Raw genomic sequence first — 16,539 nt, forward strand, 5'->3', positions numbered from 1 at the left:
GGGGCCCTGCTCACCGTCCTGCTCAGGAGCCTGTGAATGAGCTCCAGTTTGTTGGTATCTGTAGGAGTCCCCTACAGAGAATCTGCTCTGCCTTTCCAGCTCCTTGGGATTGATGGAGCCAGAAACCTTCTGTAGGGACCCCCAGAGGTCAGTGCATCCAGTCTCTGGAATCCAGACAGTGTGTGGTTAATGAGCCAGAGGAGGAGACCAAAACCGGTGAGCTGGGGGGTGTCTGTTTTGTGGGGTGGAGGATAGTCTGCAGTGGGTCATGGTGGTTGATCTGTCCGGATGTGGATCAGTGTCAACATCCTAGTTCCTGTTCTCTAGGATTTACTAACAAACAGGGACGGGTAATCGTTCCCTGCAGGACATGCCTGGTTCAGGACGTACCTGTTGGAGGGGGCTGCCCCCAACCCTGTGAAGTGTGCCTAGGGTCCTTGTTATCTGCTTCCCCTCCTGGATCATAACCCCCCCCCCCACTTCCACCTTCCTTTCCCATCAAGGAGTAGCTGAGGAGCCCTGGGAAGGCATCTCCAAGCCCCACATCTCTCCCCAGCATCCTGGAAGCCCTTAATGTCCACGTCTAGATTCCAGGTTAAGCTCTGCCTCTCCACTCTCGCAGAGCCTGACTTGAAATGCAGATTCTCCCGGGAGGGGCAATACTTTGAATATCCACTGTCTTCTAGTGGAGGAGTTTATCCGTCCTTCCCGAGCAGCTAGAGGAACTGGGTGTGGAGGGGCTCTGGGAAGGAAGCACAGGGGCACAGGGAGGTGAAGGATGACAGATGCCCATACTTCCCAAATTGCTTGGGAGAGGATGTGGCTGTGAGAGGAAACATGAAGACTGGGATAGATCCCAGAAATGTCAGGCGCTCATTCTGCCTGCTCTTCCTGGGCCAGCAGAGAACATACGTATCACCTCTGTCCACTTTGGGACCTGCCTAAGACGAACATATTTTTTTGTTTGTTTGTTTTTTGCTGTACGCGGGCCTCTCACTGTTGTGGCCTCTCCCGTTGCGGGGCACAGGCTCCTGACGTGCAGGCCCAGCGGCCATGGCTCACGGGCCCAGCCGCTCCGCGGCATGTGGGATCTTCCCGGACCGGGGCATGAACCCGTGTCCCCTGCATCGGCAGGCGGACTCTCAACCGCTGCGCCACCAGGGAAGCCCAGATGAACATATTTTTAAAAGGAATCCTAGCTGCTGCAGGAGCAAATGGTGCTGTGAGGGCCGCCAGGGGCGGGAGGAAGAGCGCTGGCTTGCGAGCAAGGAGCCCTAGGGCTTTGCCGGGCCCTGCCCCTCACTAGCCATGTGACTGTGAGCGAGTCACACGCCCTGCCCCGACTCAGGTTCCCTTGTGAAGAGTGGGTGGGTCCCCTGCAGTGCGCTGGATGAGCTGAGGCCTCGACCCCCCTGCTGCAGTGAGGACAGAACACTACCCTGGTCAGCAAGGAAGACTTCTCTACTTATTTGTCTGTTCAGCTGCAGGCATCGGGGCTGTCCTGCAGGCCTGCAGCAGCCATCACTGTGCTCACCCCTCTCTGTTGCAGCTGTTTGCCTGACGGATTGATTTAGTGGCCTCCCTGGCTGGAGCTGGGTCCCTGTGTCCCCCTGCTCATTTGCCTCTGGCCCTTCCCTGGGGTTACCAGGTGGAGCAGCCCTACTGTGGAGGCTGGGGAGACTAAATATCCACCATCACTGACTGCCTCTTGGGTTTGGAAAGGATCTTAACGGCTGCCTGGTCCAGCGGCCACCTGGTGCTCCGGGCCCCTCCTCAGAAGCTTCACTTCTCATAGTAGGAGGCTCACTATCTCTCACCGATCCACTCTCTTAGAAAGTTCGTCCTCTTCTGGAACCAAAGTCCAGTCCCCTAATCATCTCCCCTTAATTCTAGCTCTTCTTCTTGGGAACAGCACATACCAGGAATGGATTCTACAGGATTCACAGGACAGCCCTTCTGATACTTCAGGGCAGTCATCTTGTCCATACCCCACCCTATATTCTTGGGGCTAAACCCGCCTGGCCTCTTCACACTGCTGCTTCCGAGTCCCCTCACGATCTTAGCTCTGACAAGAATTGATGACGCTTCCAGTCTCATGGCAGAGCCCCTGGTCTTCAGGGAGCTTCCAATCTGGGAGATAGTCTTCCTATGACCAAAACAATGAATAATAAAATGGCAAAGGTATTTGGGATGGTTGGATTTCCAACTGGCATGGCTGCTGGTCTAGAAACTTTCTCAGAGGTAAGTACGTCAAATCGGCCAGAGAGAGGAATTTTCCAATTCTAAAACAGCTGCCTCGGGGCTTCCCTGGTGGCGCAGTGGTTGAGAGCCCACCTGCCAATGCAGGGGACACGGGTTCGAGCCCTGGTCCGGGAGGATCCCACATGCCGCGGAGCAGCTAAGCCCGTGCGCCACAACTACTGAGCCAACGTGCCGCGGCTTACTGAGGCCCGCGTGCCTGGAGCCTGTGCCCCGCGGCGGGAGAGGCCACCACAATGAGAAGGCTGAGTGCAGCAACAAAAACTCGACGCAGCCAAAAATAAATTAATTAATTAATAAAAAATTAAAAAAACGGCTGCCTGCCTTTCTCCAAGAGGGTTTGTTTCAGTGCCCCCATCCTCCACGGAGAGGGAGAAAGGAGCCATGGGAGAGCATGCTCTTTAATTCTCTCCTCCCCGACCCAGCCATCGTCAGGGGATGCGGACCCACTGGCTTTGGTGCCACAAAGATCTAGGGTCAGTGGGCCTGTGGCCTTGGAGAAGCCTCCTCGGCATCTGAGACCCCAGTGTTCCATTATTTCTCTTGATTCCTAGATGTTCCTGGAGGGGCCGATCTGCCCCAGTGCTGAGTGGGTCCTCCCCATCGACTCCTCCTCCACCCGCCTGCAGCTCTTAATTTATTATTAACTCTGGAACTGGCTTTGAGATTAAGGAGGACCGTGCTGTTTCTTTCCTTGGCGTCTCTTACGGTCCCCGAGGGGAGGCGAGCTGAGAGCTCCAGATACACAAATATGCTGTGAAAACCCTGTGGATTTGCAGTTCTAGCAAGGGGAAGGAAATTAGCTGTAATAACTGCTACCGCCTCACTCGAAAGACTCTACCGCAGACCCTCAGAGGGGCTCCTGTCCCCCTTCCTCTGTTCTCTTCACTTCCTGGCCACCTATCTGGAGACCTCGTCTTCAAGATCCCCTGCAGGACAGTTGGCCTCCTTCCCACCCAGTCCTGGGACATCGAAGTCACCGATGGGGATTATCAATATTCCCGGGGCCTGTGAGGAGGAGGCGGGGGAGGAGGAGGCCACAGGCACACAAAGAAGCTATCCCTGGCCTCTCCCTGAGTGATTTGCTTGAATGGTGGTAGGAGAAGCAGGTGGAAGTCAATTTTCATTCTCCTAGAACTACTGGAAGGGAGAGGGCTGTTTGGAAGTTTCTGAGAAGTGAAGGGGATTCATTGGCCCCCAAATAAAAGGATCAGTAGGCATCTGCCCTTTCCTTTTTCCTCTCCTGAGGAGAACCAAGGGCTAAAACACAGTGGCAAGGAACCAAGGACTACCCCACAGTGGCAGCTGCACTTAGGCAGAAAATAGACTCCGGCTGTGGCTGGAGTAATGGAAGGAGCTGGTTCTAGCCCTCGACTGGCCCACTGTGATCTGGCCTCTGGCTTCCTCTCTGGCTTCTGGTGCAAAGAACGTAACTCAATCATGTGGCAGATGTTATACAAATGTTTATTGAAATGAATAATTTAGGTTCTCCTGCTAGTTTGCTGTGTGACCTCTGGCAAGTCACCTAACCTTTCTGGACTTCTGGTTTTTTTTTTTTTTTTTTAATATATAAAAGGAAAACATTGGCAAGATGTGACCCAAACACACTTTCTGGCATGTCCACCAGCCAAAGTGATGTGCTGTCTGCTGCAGTCTCACACAGATCACGTAAAAGGAAAGTTTTACACCCAACAGGATAATCATGATTTTCCACTGCTAACTATTATCTTTGTGAATTAAAACTTTGTCAAAACTTTGTCAATAAATTTGATTCCTACCAATATTGTTGTATCTTTTTACTTTAACATTTACTAAGATGTTTTTCCCCTTGGAGAGACAGTAAAATGTAATGGTAAAGAGTGTGAGCTCAGGAGCCCGACTACTTGGCTGTGAATCTTGGCTCTGCCACTTACCAGCTGTGTGATTTTTTTTTTTTTTTTTTTTTTTTTTTTTGCGGTACGCGGGCCTCTCACTGTTGTGGCCTCTCCCGTTGCGGAGCACAGGCTCCAGACGCGCAGGCTCAGCGGCCACGGCTCATGGGCCTAGCCGCTCCGCGGCATGGGGGATCTTCCCGGACCGGGGCATGAACCCGTGTCCCCTGCATCGGCAGGCGGACTCTCAACCACTGCGCCACCAGGGAAGCCCAGCAGCTGTGTGATTTTCAATGTGTTCCTTAACCTCTCTGTGTCTCAGTTTCTTCATCTATAAAGTGGAGAACACGATATATCATAAGTTTGTGATCTGAAGGGCTTAGAACAGTGTCTGGAGCACAATAAAGGCATACCTGATAGGTGTTGGGTATTATTAATGTAATAACAGAATGCCTTTAAACACTTCTTAGGAAATGTGGGCTCTTTGTTTTTATCATGCTGGGTCCTGAATCTTTGCTAGATGATCAGTTAGAAACATAACTTCTAAAATCCTGAGAAGCCCTGAACAGGATGACCTTTAAGGTCATCCATCTATGCTTCCAGCTAGAGTGTTGGGGGTGGGGTGTGTGTTCCTGGTTAATAGAATATTCTGGTTAACAGAGAGTAGCCCATTCCTTTTAGTTTCATTCCCTTTGTAGTTGAAAATTTATTTGAAATGCACAAACCCGTTTCCTTGCTTTAGTCAGCAAGGTGATTAATATTCCTTTCTGTGGAGACCTTGAGGTATTATTGGAAAGAGTCCCGACTAGGCTGTGGGGAGGCTGACAAGTCTGTCCTGCCTCCACCCCTGGCTTCTGCATCTGTAAAATGGGGTGCGGCGGGGGGAAGGATGAGACCTGGCGGGAGTTGGGGCTTTCCCTTCTCACAAGGAGAGATCAGGTGGGATGAGTGCTCCAAGAGAACTTTGTAAACTCTAAAGCCCTGGGCCCCCAAAAGGGTGCTTCATCTTCACCAGAGAGATTCTACTCCCTGGGAGCCCATTTCCAAGGCAAGAAGTCACCCCTCCCCAGGCCTTCCAAGGGAGGCCCAGGAGATGGTCTAAAGGGTGCTGGGCCTGGGACTTTACCCCAAGGAACAGGATGTTGTTTTGTTACTTTTCTGTGTTCTTTTCTGATCTTGCTTTATCCTAAAGTCAAAATAAAAATCCAGTTAATGGACAGGTCTATGAACTGAGACTTTAGAGGTTGGACATGTGTGTTAAAACATGTGATGCATGTATGTGGCATTCCCTTAGGACCCAACCTTGACCAAGGTTTCCAGAGTTCACCCTCACATCTGGCCAACACCACATGCTTTGCCGATGTAGTTGTTCATTCATTGAAGAAGAATTTATGGAGAATCAGTCAGATGCTGTTCTAGGCGCTGGGGAGACAGCCATGAATAGGACTGTGCCCTCATGGACCCCACATCTAGTTGGGGAGAAATAGATAATAAACAGAGAGATAAATAAGAAGGGCAGTTTTGGGACTTCCCTGGCCATCCAGCCATTCAGTGGTTAAGACTCTGTGCTTCCACTGCAGGGGGCACAGTTTCCATCCCTGGTGGGGGAACTAAGATCCCGCATGCCGCGTGGTGTGGCCAAAAAAAAAAAAAGAGAGAAGGGACGTTTAGGTTGTGACGAGTGCTGCGAGGTAAGTAAGCCAGGTGGACATGATGGAGAGTGACTTGGGGCCTAGGTCACTTCCTCAGGACAGGACAGATTCTGCTGCATGGGCAGCTTTATGTAACAGAGATTGTCCTAAATTCTTTCTCTTTAATAGAAATACACTACCGTGCATAATAAGAATGACACCAGTTAACAATGGGTGAGCTGGTAGGAATTCCCTGGAGGCCTAATGGTTAGGACTTGGTGCTTTCACTGCTGTGGGCCGGGTTCAATTCCCTGGTTGCTGGTGCCACATCCCGTCCTGAAGGTTTGCAAGAATCATCTAATCCCTTCAACAGCCCCACGAGGGGCGTATTGTTATGCCCTCTTTACAGATGAGGAAATGGAGGCACAGAGGTTAAGTAACTTTCCCGATATCTCACAGCTAATAACGAGTGAAACTGGGATTTGAGGGTGCTGATGGATTTATGAATATTGTTGCTTTGGGGGGCTACAGTGTAGCTATTTGAACTGTCACTGGAACAGTTACACTCCATTAAGTATTCTTCATTCGATTTGACCCATTTTCAAAATGCATTTGGTAATTTGCAGGTTTTATTTCATTTAGTGAAGAGGGCTTCCCTTGGGAATTAATTGGAAAGCTGGTGGTTCAGAGAGGTTTGTAGTTTCTAGGGTGGTAGAGAAAGCGCTAAGTCGTGGCATAGGAAAGCTGCCAATGCTGTGGAGACCATCTGGCCCAGGTCGCTTATTGTATAGATCAAGAAACTGAGTCCAGAGAGGGTATGAGTCACCCCAAGACACACACACATCACACACCACACACACACACACACACACCCCACACTTTGGGTCCTCCCTCCAAGCCTCCCACACATTTTGAGGAGCATGTCAGATTCTATTAAGAGTAACCAAGTGCAGTGTTCAGACACCGTTTCAGCCTGTTTACCCAAGGACTCCACAGCTTTGGAGGCAGCAAACATGCCCATTTGTAACTATTTACAAAATGGTGTACACCAAATATGGGCTTTCTGTAAACAGATTAAAGAGTAATAAAGTGGCCCCATCTGCATACTAGAGCGTCGTGCTTCCATTTTAATGAAGCTTGCTATCGCAAAACCATTTTTACGGCTTGTCAAACAAGCTGAAGCCCATGGCTGAACATGGAGATGTGCTGTCATTCCTTCCTTCGGTGTGTACAGGGCACCTGCTGTGTGCAGATGGGGCGGGGCCCGGCCCCTGGACCATCTGCTATGCTCAGGAAACCCGATGCGTACCTACGATACTGTTAAATAGCAAGGTTGGACGCCATAGTCCACGTGAGCCACGTCAACAGTAATAATGGTAATAAAATTTCATCAGCGTTTACCATATGTCAGGGTGCTGGATATCTTGTCTGCTCCTCCAAATCCACCCTCTGCCCTCTGCCACCCTGCCCTGTGCCCTGGGAGGCTACCTCTGTGGATTGCATCCCCCAGGCTTCCTGTGAAGTGAACTCCTCTTGTTGGCATTGCCCAGCGGGAGGCACCACTAGGAGATGAAGTGGGGAGAGAGTGGGGTTGAGGTAGGTATTTCAGGATGCAGGGGCCACTCCTTCAGTGCTCATGGCGCCTGTCTTGGCCCCTCTCCTATAGTGTAGCTCTGTCTCTGGGTTCCTGCTTCCTCTCTGTACCCCTCTAGGCCTAGGGGTGCTAACAGTGCCCTAGTGGTGCCAGCCCTGGGGTTCTGCACCACCCCCTTGCTGCCTTCCTCAACCCTGTGCATATCTCTGCAAACACCTGCTTTGGTAAACTCTCCTCAGTGGTTTGAATAAACCATCTGTTTCCTGCCAGGACCCAGATGAGCACAAACCTTAGCTTTTACAGATATGCTCTCCATCCTCCTCAAAAGATCTCTGTGAGGTAGAGGGTGTTATTAGCCCCAGTTACAGATGAGGAAACTGAGGTTCAACTTGCCCAAGGCCAAAGAGGTGGCAGAATTTGGCCACCTGTGTTGCTTGATAGAATTTTCAGTCTATCAATCAACAGAGATAAACTCTTAATCACTGCCTCACCTGCTGGAGAGGAAGACCGACTCCAGTCCTGTTTACCTTCAGACACCTCCAGAAAGGGAACTCGCTCACCTGTCACGAAATCGTTTATTAACAAACATTTATAGAGCACCTACTATGAGCCAGGCACAGTGCTAGGCATTGAGATTTAGTGTTAAAATCAGCTCCTCCTTTCTATGGAAGAGACCACAGCCTGGTCCCTTTGTTCTCAACCATGGCGAACACAGCCTGGTCCTTTGGTTCTCAACAACGGTGGCACGTCAGAACCACCTGGGGAATTAAACAGAATCAATGTCCTGCTGCCCCACCCCCAGCCAACTAAATCAGAATCCCTGGTGGTGGAGCCCAGCCATTAGTGTTTTAGAAAACTCCTCTAGTGAGTCTAATAAGTGCCAAGGTTGGGGACTGGGCTCAAGGGCCACGCTTGTGTGCCACAGGGGGTCAGAGAAGGTAGAGAGAATTTGCGGCCGAGCAGGTTGGGAATGTGGGCTGACTTTGGAGGACATGGAAAGATGGAGGCCAGTAGAGGTGAGCCATCTAGGCTGGGGAATAACTGGCCGGCATGTTTGCGATTATTCATTCAACAAACACTAGTTGGGCAGAAACTCAAACTCAAGCGAGCAGTGTAGTTCATGTGCAGAGGTGGACCTTCTGACCCCCAGGGCACAGGAGCTTCCCTCTGGGACTTGGGATTGGGCTGGGCGTAGGGGAGCCATCCACACTCCTCCCTGCTCCTGAAGCCAGGGACAGGCCTGTGAAAGCTGCTGGCTGAGCCTGGGGCAGGACCAGAAAAGAGGGTATGGCCTGGACACGACCTCCATCAGCTCTCACCACCGAAACATGGACCCTGTGGCTCTCACTGGGTCTCTCCACCTCCTGCCAGGACTTTAATTCTCTATCTTGCTTCCCACCTACCCAGACAGGATGAAAGCAATTTTTGAGTAAATGGAGCACCATCACGCCCTCCCTAGAGCAGCCATGAGGCCAAAGTCTTGTTCTAGGAGATAAGTGAGGTGACACCCAGGAAGGAGACTGAGGGGAGACACAGCCCCGGCCTCGGGGAGCCCCAGAATGAGAGGAGAGAAGAGTGACCATTTCTTCAGAGAGCTGGAAGTTTGAGTGGGGAGACACCACATGTGAGGGAGCCTCACCCCCATGTAGAGTTAGGACGAGACGCCTTCTGATCGGGGCTCCTGCCGGCTACTCCTGAAGCCAACAGAGCCTTCTGGTTCCCACTCCACACTCCACCTTCCCCAACAGCGGCGACCACCCCATCCCAATGAAGTCCTAGGCCAACCCATCCTGGAGGCAGAGACCTTAAAGGAATGGTGGTAGCCTGAGGGCGGCCTTGTGAGGGGGGACACCTGACAGCAGATGAGTTTCTCTGTGTCTGTTTCTCCCTCAGGAGCGGAGCAGAGTGCGAAGAAAGTGCAGAATGAAGGAGGGGAAGCGGGAGCCAGGCTGGGCAACCTCAGCCCAGACTTCTCTCCCTTAGAAAGAGCCCCCACCTCCCACCACTTCTGCTGCTGCTCCTTTCAGACACCCTCTGCTCCTCCCCTTCACCACTGTGTGGTCCTTCTGCCTCACTATTTATATCTAGACCCTCTAGGGCCCACGAGGACACCAGAAGGACCAGCAGCTGATAATGACAATTGACATTTACCATGTGCCTGGGATTGTTTGAAATCTTTGTCTATTATTATTTAAGGCTTACAACAGCATTGGGAGGTGGTTTCTATTATTATCTCCAGTTTATAGGTGAGGAAACAGAGGCACAGAGAGGGTAAGCAATTTGTGCAAGGTTGCATAGCTTGTAAGCACCAGAGGTTGGACCCAGGCTGCCCCTGCCCTTGCTGGCTTGCCCTTCTGTCTCCTGGTAAAGTGTGTGGATTAATGAAGCCAAGCGATGGCAAGGCTTTGGTAGATGGAGTCAAAGGAAGCAGGCCTCATCTCCATGTCCCTTTGGCTAACTGTCCCTGGGAAGGAGGGAATTCAAGCTGGAACTTGTTTAGATTCTGTTTCCCCTGGTTCTCCTGTTGAGAGGCTGAGGTTTGGGGCTTGAGTCCCCTCTGGCTTGGTGTAGAGGAGGAGCAGGAAGGGTCATAAATTAACCACCCTCTGAGACTGGCAGGTCCATCCAGCCCTGCACAGATGGCAGCCCAGGGCGGGGGCAAGAAACTCTATTAGCAGCTCTGGATTGCCTGCATCTGGAGCCAGCGTTGGCCTCCTTTCTTCTCTCCTCCTGGAGAGGAAGGTAAGTCACGCTGGCTTCAAGGTGACCCAGGGTGGGCCAGGAGGCAGCTTCTAGGCTGTGCGCCCAGCCCCTGCCAGAGGGGTCACCCATGGCTGAGTCTGTAGGAGGCTAAACTGCCATTGAAACAAGCCCTCCCTGGTGCTAGGATATGTGCATTAGCCTACTTAATCCTCATATCAGCCCTGTGTAGTGGGGATCATTGTTATCCCAGTTTTTCTATAGGTGCAGAGAGGCCAAGTCGCTTGCCCAATGTCACACAGTCCCTGCGAAGTGCAGAGCCAGTGTCCTCGACTACCAGGTACTTGTCTTGCAGCCTGGTCGAGTCAGCCCACACAGCTGCACCTGCACCTCAGTTTCTTCTCTGAGTCTGCAGCCCCCAGTGGAAACAGAGCCCTGCCTGGAACTCCTGCCTCTGAGCCTGGGGTCCTGACCCTTCTTGCCCAGCTTGGCCCCTTGTTCCACCATCTTGCTCCCCCAAGGGATTCATTGCAGGGATTATATGACGCCTACACCTGGGTCTACAGGTACCTGAGACAGAGCCTAGCATGGTGGTTCAGAGCTTGGCTCCTGGACCAGTTCTGGCTCTGCTGCATGGTCCTGGGCAAGTTATCTAGCTTCTCTGGGTCTCAGTTGCCACCCCTGCTAAGTGGGGATGATAATCTCTGGTGGGGTGGCCCAGGAATCTGAATTTTTAAGTTAATCCTCCAGGTGGACCTGATGTCCACTAAAACCTGAAGCCTCTGCAGGTGGAGGGGAAGGGTGGGGACATAGACTTGTTTGGATGGACGTTGGTCAGGGGAGATCAGATCTGCTTACCCTAAGATTCTCTGACCCCTCACCCTTGCACATTGTACTCCTGCTGAGGAAAACTCTAGGGACCCCACCTCCCCTCACTGTAGTGCCAGTCTTCGAGTTGTATTTTCCATGATCACCTAAATCCCTCCTATATGACAAGGAGCCCCCAGGCATCTCCATCAAATACTGAGTCTCTCTCCTTAGAAAGTAGACACAATGGTTCCCTCTGACACAGCTTTATGGGAGTCAGTGGGCACGTGTGAGAGTGTGTGTGTGTGCCCATGTGTCTGTGTGTGTATCACTCTGTGTGTGTGTGTGCCCGTGTGTCTGTGTGTGTATCACTGTGTGTGTGTGCCTGTGTGTCTCTGGATCCGTGTGTGCACAGGCTCTCTCAGCGGCAGCATGTTTCTGGTGATGAAGGGCCTTGGGCTGGTGTTTCTGTCTGAGTGGCGGAAGCTGCCCTCCACAACTCAGATTATCTCAGCTTCCTGGCACCCCACATCCCAGAGCCCAGCAAACCCAGCTTCTGGCCTCTGTGCCCTCCAGAGCTGAGGTTACTTTTCTTTAACTATTTCCTGCCTAAAGTCTGGGGTGGCATCTTTAATTATTTATTGCCTATCAGGCCAGCACAAAGCCACAGGCTAAGACAGCAGAACTGGGAGCCCCTGGAGGCCACCAGGCTGAGGCCCTGGGAGCAAAGTGTAAGGGCCATAAAGTCCACTTTGAGATCTGCCCGCTGGCTGGTACCAGTTTGTGTGATTGGTTAATATCTCTGAGCTTGTGTCATCATCTTTGAAATGGTGACAATAATAACTAAGTTATGAGGTTGTTAGGAGGACATGAGAGGTCCAGAGCCCAAGGTCTAGTTGGGGAGACAGACTCATGATCAAATTATAATATGGTAAGAGCCAAACTGGTCTTAATAATAATAAAAAGCAACATTTATTGAGGTCTAACTCAGTGTCACACACTGGACTAAGTACTTTACAAGCCTCATATAATCCCCACACCAATTCCATGAGGTGGCTTCTGTCATTATAACCATTTCACAGATGATGACATTGAAGCACAGAGAGGTGAAGTAACTTGCCCAAGATCACACAGCCAGCAAGAGGCAGAAATGGGATTTGAACCCAGGCAGTCAAATCTTGCATCAGGGAAGACAGAGGAAGGTGGGAACAGTTCTGCCTGGATAGGTGAAGATGCAGGTCAGGAAGTCCATTCTGACCTCTGCTGTTGTGATGGGGGTGGTAGACGTGTCCCCAGGGGGACAAGGATGAGGAGCAAAGACCCTGCTGAGTCTGATTCGTCCCCCCACTTGTGACCAAAGGTTGGTGGAGGGTCGCAGCCCCGAGGCCTGGTGAGGTAGGCTCTGTCACCTGTCATCAGGGTGGGTATTCCGGCTCCAAGTATCCCTCTTTGCTAAGGGTAATAAACCTGCCTCCTTATCCCCCTCTAAAGAGGTCCTTTTGTTACTCCTCGGTTCTCCCGTCGCCACAGCGCCAATAATCTGCGTCTTTATGGCCGACAGCAGACACGCTGAGCTGGTTAGGGATGCTCCCTTGCCTGGTGTTTGCCCAGCATCTAAGAGGAAGCCTGGGCCCCATTCCCACTCCTCCAATGCGGAGCCGAGGGGCTTCTTTCTTTTTTCATAGTTCCACTCTAGGAGCTGAGTACCCTAATCTCTTTTCCAATCTTTGGTTACAACGCTTTATTAATTCTATAGCCATATGGTGTGTGAAAGGTCTCCTGACTCTTGTGAGTCTTGGCTGTAATGACAGATGCCTAGAAGGTATTGACTAGATTGGAGGTGGGGTTGGGGCACTGATGCTTACCATGTACCTGGCCCACTATGTGCCGGCCACTGGTGTACACAATGGACATCGAATCCTTCCCAGTGACACCCGTAAGAGGTGCATGACCTTGGGCAACTTACTTAACCCCTGTGGGCCTCGGTTGCCTCATCTATGAATTGGTGATAATAATAGGACTCACTTCCCCGGGTTGTTGTCAGGAGTAAGTGAGTTTGTCCAAGAAAAGCAACTTAGAATAAATAGGGTCTCCACACAGCAAGCCCTAGCTGGGGTGACAGTGCTGGTGAGGGTGACGGTGTTTGAGGTTCGGGGGCTGACATTACTCTCCCAGGTCACACAGCCAGGATTTATGTCCAGGCCTCTCTGGCTCATTCTCCTACAGTGTTTTGGCATCTAATCCCAGGCCTTCATTCTACAGCAAAGGCAAAAACGGAGCCTGGAGAGGGGAAGCGACTTCCCCAAGAGCACACAGCAACAAGCCAGGAGACATGTGAGAAAGTGCCCTGCATGGGTGACAGACAGCCCAGTTTGGGTCCCAGCACTGATACAACTCACGAGGCACTCCCCTTCTCTGGGCCTCAGTTTCCTCATCTGTAAAATGGGTTAGGGAGTTAGTCAAACCTGATGGACTCTAAGGCAACTTCTAGTTCTATGTTTGAGTGGTAGAAGCTAGATCTAAATCATAGAGATTGTGTGTGTGTGTGTGTGTGTATGTGTGTCTGTGTGTGTGTATGCGTGTGTGTGTGTGTGTGTGTGTGTGTGTGATTATTCTGCTAGTGGATGTTTAGTAAGTTTTTGCACAGAATCTGGGACACCCTTGACCCTCTGCTCGGCCCCTTCCCCCACTGGCTAGGCAAATACTCATGGAATTAGGCTGGAAACACAGTCCCTGGGGCCCCAGTATTCAGTCTGGGCAGGAGGTAGCGGGCTGTCAGCCAGCCCTCCAGGATGCTGATGGACATCTTCCTGGGGACCAGCATCTCCTCAAGCTCCAGCTGACCCCCTTGCCAGGGAGGGAGGCAACCCCACTTGGGCCTGTTGGCTGCAGTGAGGTCTGCAGGCGTGGTGGCCCAGCACCCCCCAGACAGGCCGGGACTGACTGCAGCCTGCCCAGGGAATAGCCCTGAGCAGCTGGGCAGCTGGGCACACCAGGACCATGGTCTGTGGCTGGTGGTACCCCAGGTGCTCAGGGGAGCATTCTGCCGCCTAAATCATGGAGATTTTTAATGGTAGATGGGACCCTAGACTTAACCTTCACAACATCCCTGTACTGTAGGCATCATAGGGCCCCATTTAACAGGTGAGGAACATGAGGCCCAACACCCCACAGCAGGACCGAAGCCTGGACACGGAGCGCAATTTGCCCAAACAGGGCAAAACAGATTCTCCTGATTCACTATTCTATGCTCTTCACACAAAATTGTGCCCCAGCCAGGGAAGGCATTATCTTGGGGGGCTCCCTCTGGCCCTGCCCTTTGAGATGGGGTGGAAGGACGGAGAAGAGGGAGTGTGCTCCCACCTCCACACTCTTTCCACCAGACGACGACCCCCACCCCAGTCTCTCCAGGGCTCCTATGTTCTGATGGCTGGAAAGGATCAAAAAAACAGTGAGTTAAAAGCAAAAACCCACAGCATTTTCTTCACAATTCCTCTGCCCTTGAGGAGGCATGAGTGTTCGTGGAGCTTTCAAGTTGTCTGGAACAGAAACGGGACCCTTTCATGGCTCTTCCTCTGTGTTTGAGGCCCTCCGTGCAAAGTGCTATTATTAGCATTGCCTTCACTATCTGCCAAACAGGCTTCCCCTCTAAGAAGTAATTAAATGTGTTATTTGGTGCAAAATAAAAGCCTATATCCGCATCTGCAGCCTCAGACACCATCACATTCATTTTTGCAATTTTTACAGTTGGGGAGTCTTGTGGCTACATTACATCTAAATAAGGCGATTAGCCCTGGAGGAGGGGGAGGGCAGGATGGAAGGCAGAGGGCAGGCCCTGGTGACATCCTGGCAGTCAGATTAAGTGGTTTGTGTATGGGCTGGAAATGGGGGCCACTGGAGAGCTGGGAGGACTGAGGTGCCTGGGTTTGAGCCAGGCTGGGCCACCCCCTCAGCGATTAGGTGGAGAACAGGGATTAGAGAGTGTGACCATCGGCACCCCGCCAGGTGACCTGGACCGCCCCCCGCCCATGGACCCTGGCCTTGGTGCCTGGAGGCTCTGCCTCCTCTTGCTGGAGTGATCCCCGGCAAGAAGCCTCCTCTCTGACTCTACAGGAGCCAGAAACTGGGCTTTTTTAAGCCTCCATATCAAATCTGTTTGCTAGCCCTGCTGGTCTGATTTACTAAATAGCCTCAAATCCATCTGCTTCTCTTGCCAGCTGTCAGGCCTTAGTGCAGATCCCATCAGAGCGGAGGGCAATGGCAAGCTGGGGTTTGAATCCTGACTCCACCATCACTTGCTCAGTGACCTTGGACTCGGGGTGCCAGATTTAGCAAATCAAAAATACAAGATGCCCATATGAATTTAATATGCAACATTCAGGACATATTTATACTTTTAAACATTCCTTGTTTATCTGAAATTCAAATTTAACTGCTTATTCTGTATTTTATCTGGCGTCTCTACCTTGGACAAGCTCCTTAACTTCTCAGCTCCCTTCTCTGTAATGTGGGGATAATAATAGTACCTACTGCATGGGTAGTTCTGAGGGTCAAATGAGTTAAAAATGTAAACTACTTAGAACAGGATGATAATAACCACCCGCACTCAATTAGTGTGTTAGGAAATGCTTTTTACCTTGAAAACTGCCTTGCAAACTCAACTGATGTGTTATTTTTGCTGTACCTCTCCTCTCCCTCAACTTCATCAGAGCCAGCAAAGGAGCAAAGTCGGGTGTGGGGATGGAGATTAGACCTAAGGGGAACTTGCAGGCAGGAGCGGGTGGGAGACAGCAACAGGTGACAGGTGGCATCCATACAGTTCCTTCCTGGCTCTGGGAGCAGGAAGCTAGTAAGCGTAGAGCAGTTAATCTCACCCAGAGGGAAGGCAGGAGGGAGGTTATGAGTCTGGGAGGGGTCTGCTGGCCTGCAGAGTCTCAGAAAGAGAGGCAAGTGTCAAGAGCTGGCTGCTTGGCAGCTGGGAGGAAGGCAAGAAGGGCTGGCCACCTAACAGCCTGGTTTGAGGGCTCCCAGGAGGGTGGTCATTCACTCACTCAGCAAATATCTACCAGGCAACAACTGGGCACCAAATGCTATTTCAAGTTCTCTCGCCAGCTACTGGTGCCAATGTCTGGGATGCCATTGGAACTTCTCTCTGTGGGGGCCAAAGTCTCCCTAGGTTCCCTGTTAGCACGCAGCACCCCCAGCAGGTTGTGAGAGCTTGGGTGCGCGGCCCGGAGGCTAGGGTTCAGTTCAGCCCCAGCGCTCCTCACCATGCGATCTGTCTACAGAGGACCCTCTGTGACCAGGCCTCAGGCTGCCGTGAGGATTGTCAGAGACTTGTCCCCAAAGCAATAAGGTGCTGCAGCTGGGGAGACCTGGGCTGGGGCACACAGCCAACGACAATCTCTCTACAACAGTGAGAATGAATGAACTGTGACCACACCAACCACGCGGAAGAGACGCACAAACACCACCAGGTCGGCTGGGAGAAGCCAGACGCAGAGAATACATAACATATGATTCTATTTATGTAAAGTTCAGAAACGTGCCTAACTACACCGTATTGTTGAAGGAGCTCACACACTATAAAGAGAAACAGGAAGTGATTGCCCGGGACCTGAGGGAAGGAGAAGGTGGATGGGGAAGGATCCATGGGGTCGCTGGGTGCTGGCCATAT

Source organism: Phocoena phocoena, chromosome 10 (genome assembly GCF_963924675.1).
Source record: "Phocoena phocoena chromosome 10, mPhoPho1.1, whole genome shotgun sequence".
In the NCBI taxonomy this organism is placed as follows: domain Eukaryota; kingdom Metazoa; phylum Chordata; class Mammalia; order Artiodactyla; family Phocoenidae; genus Phocoena; species Phocoena phocoena.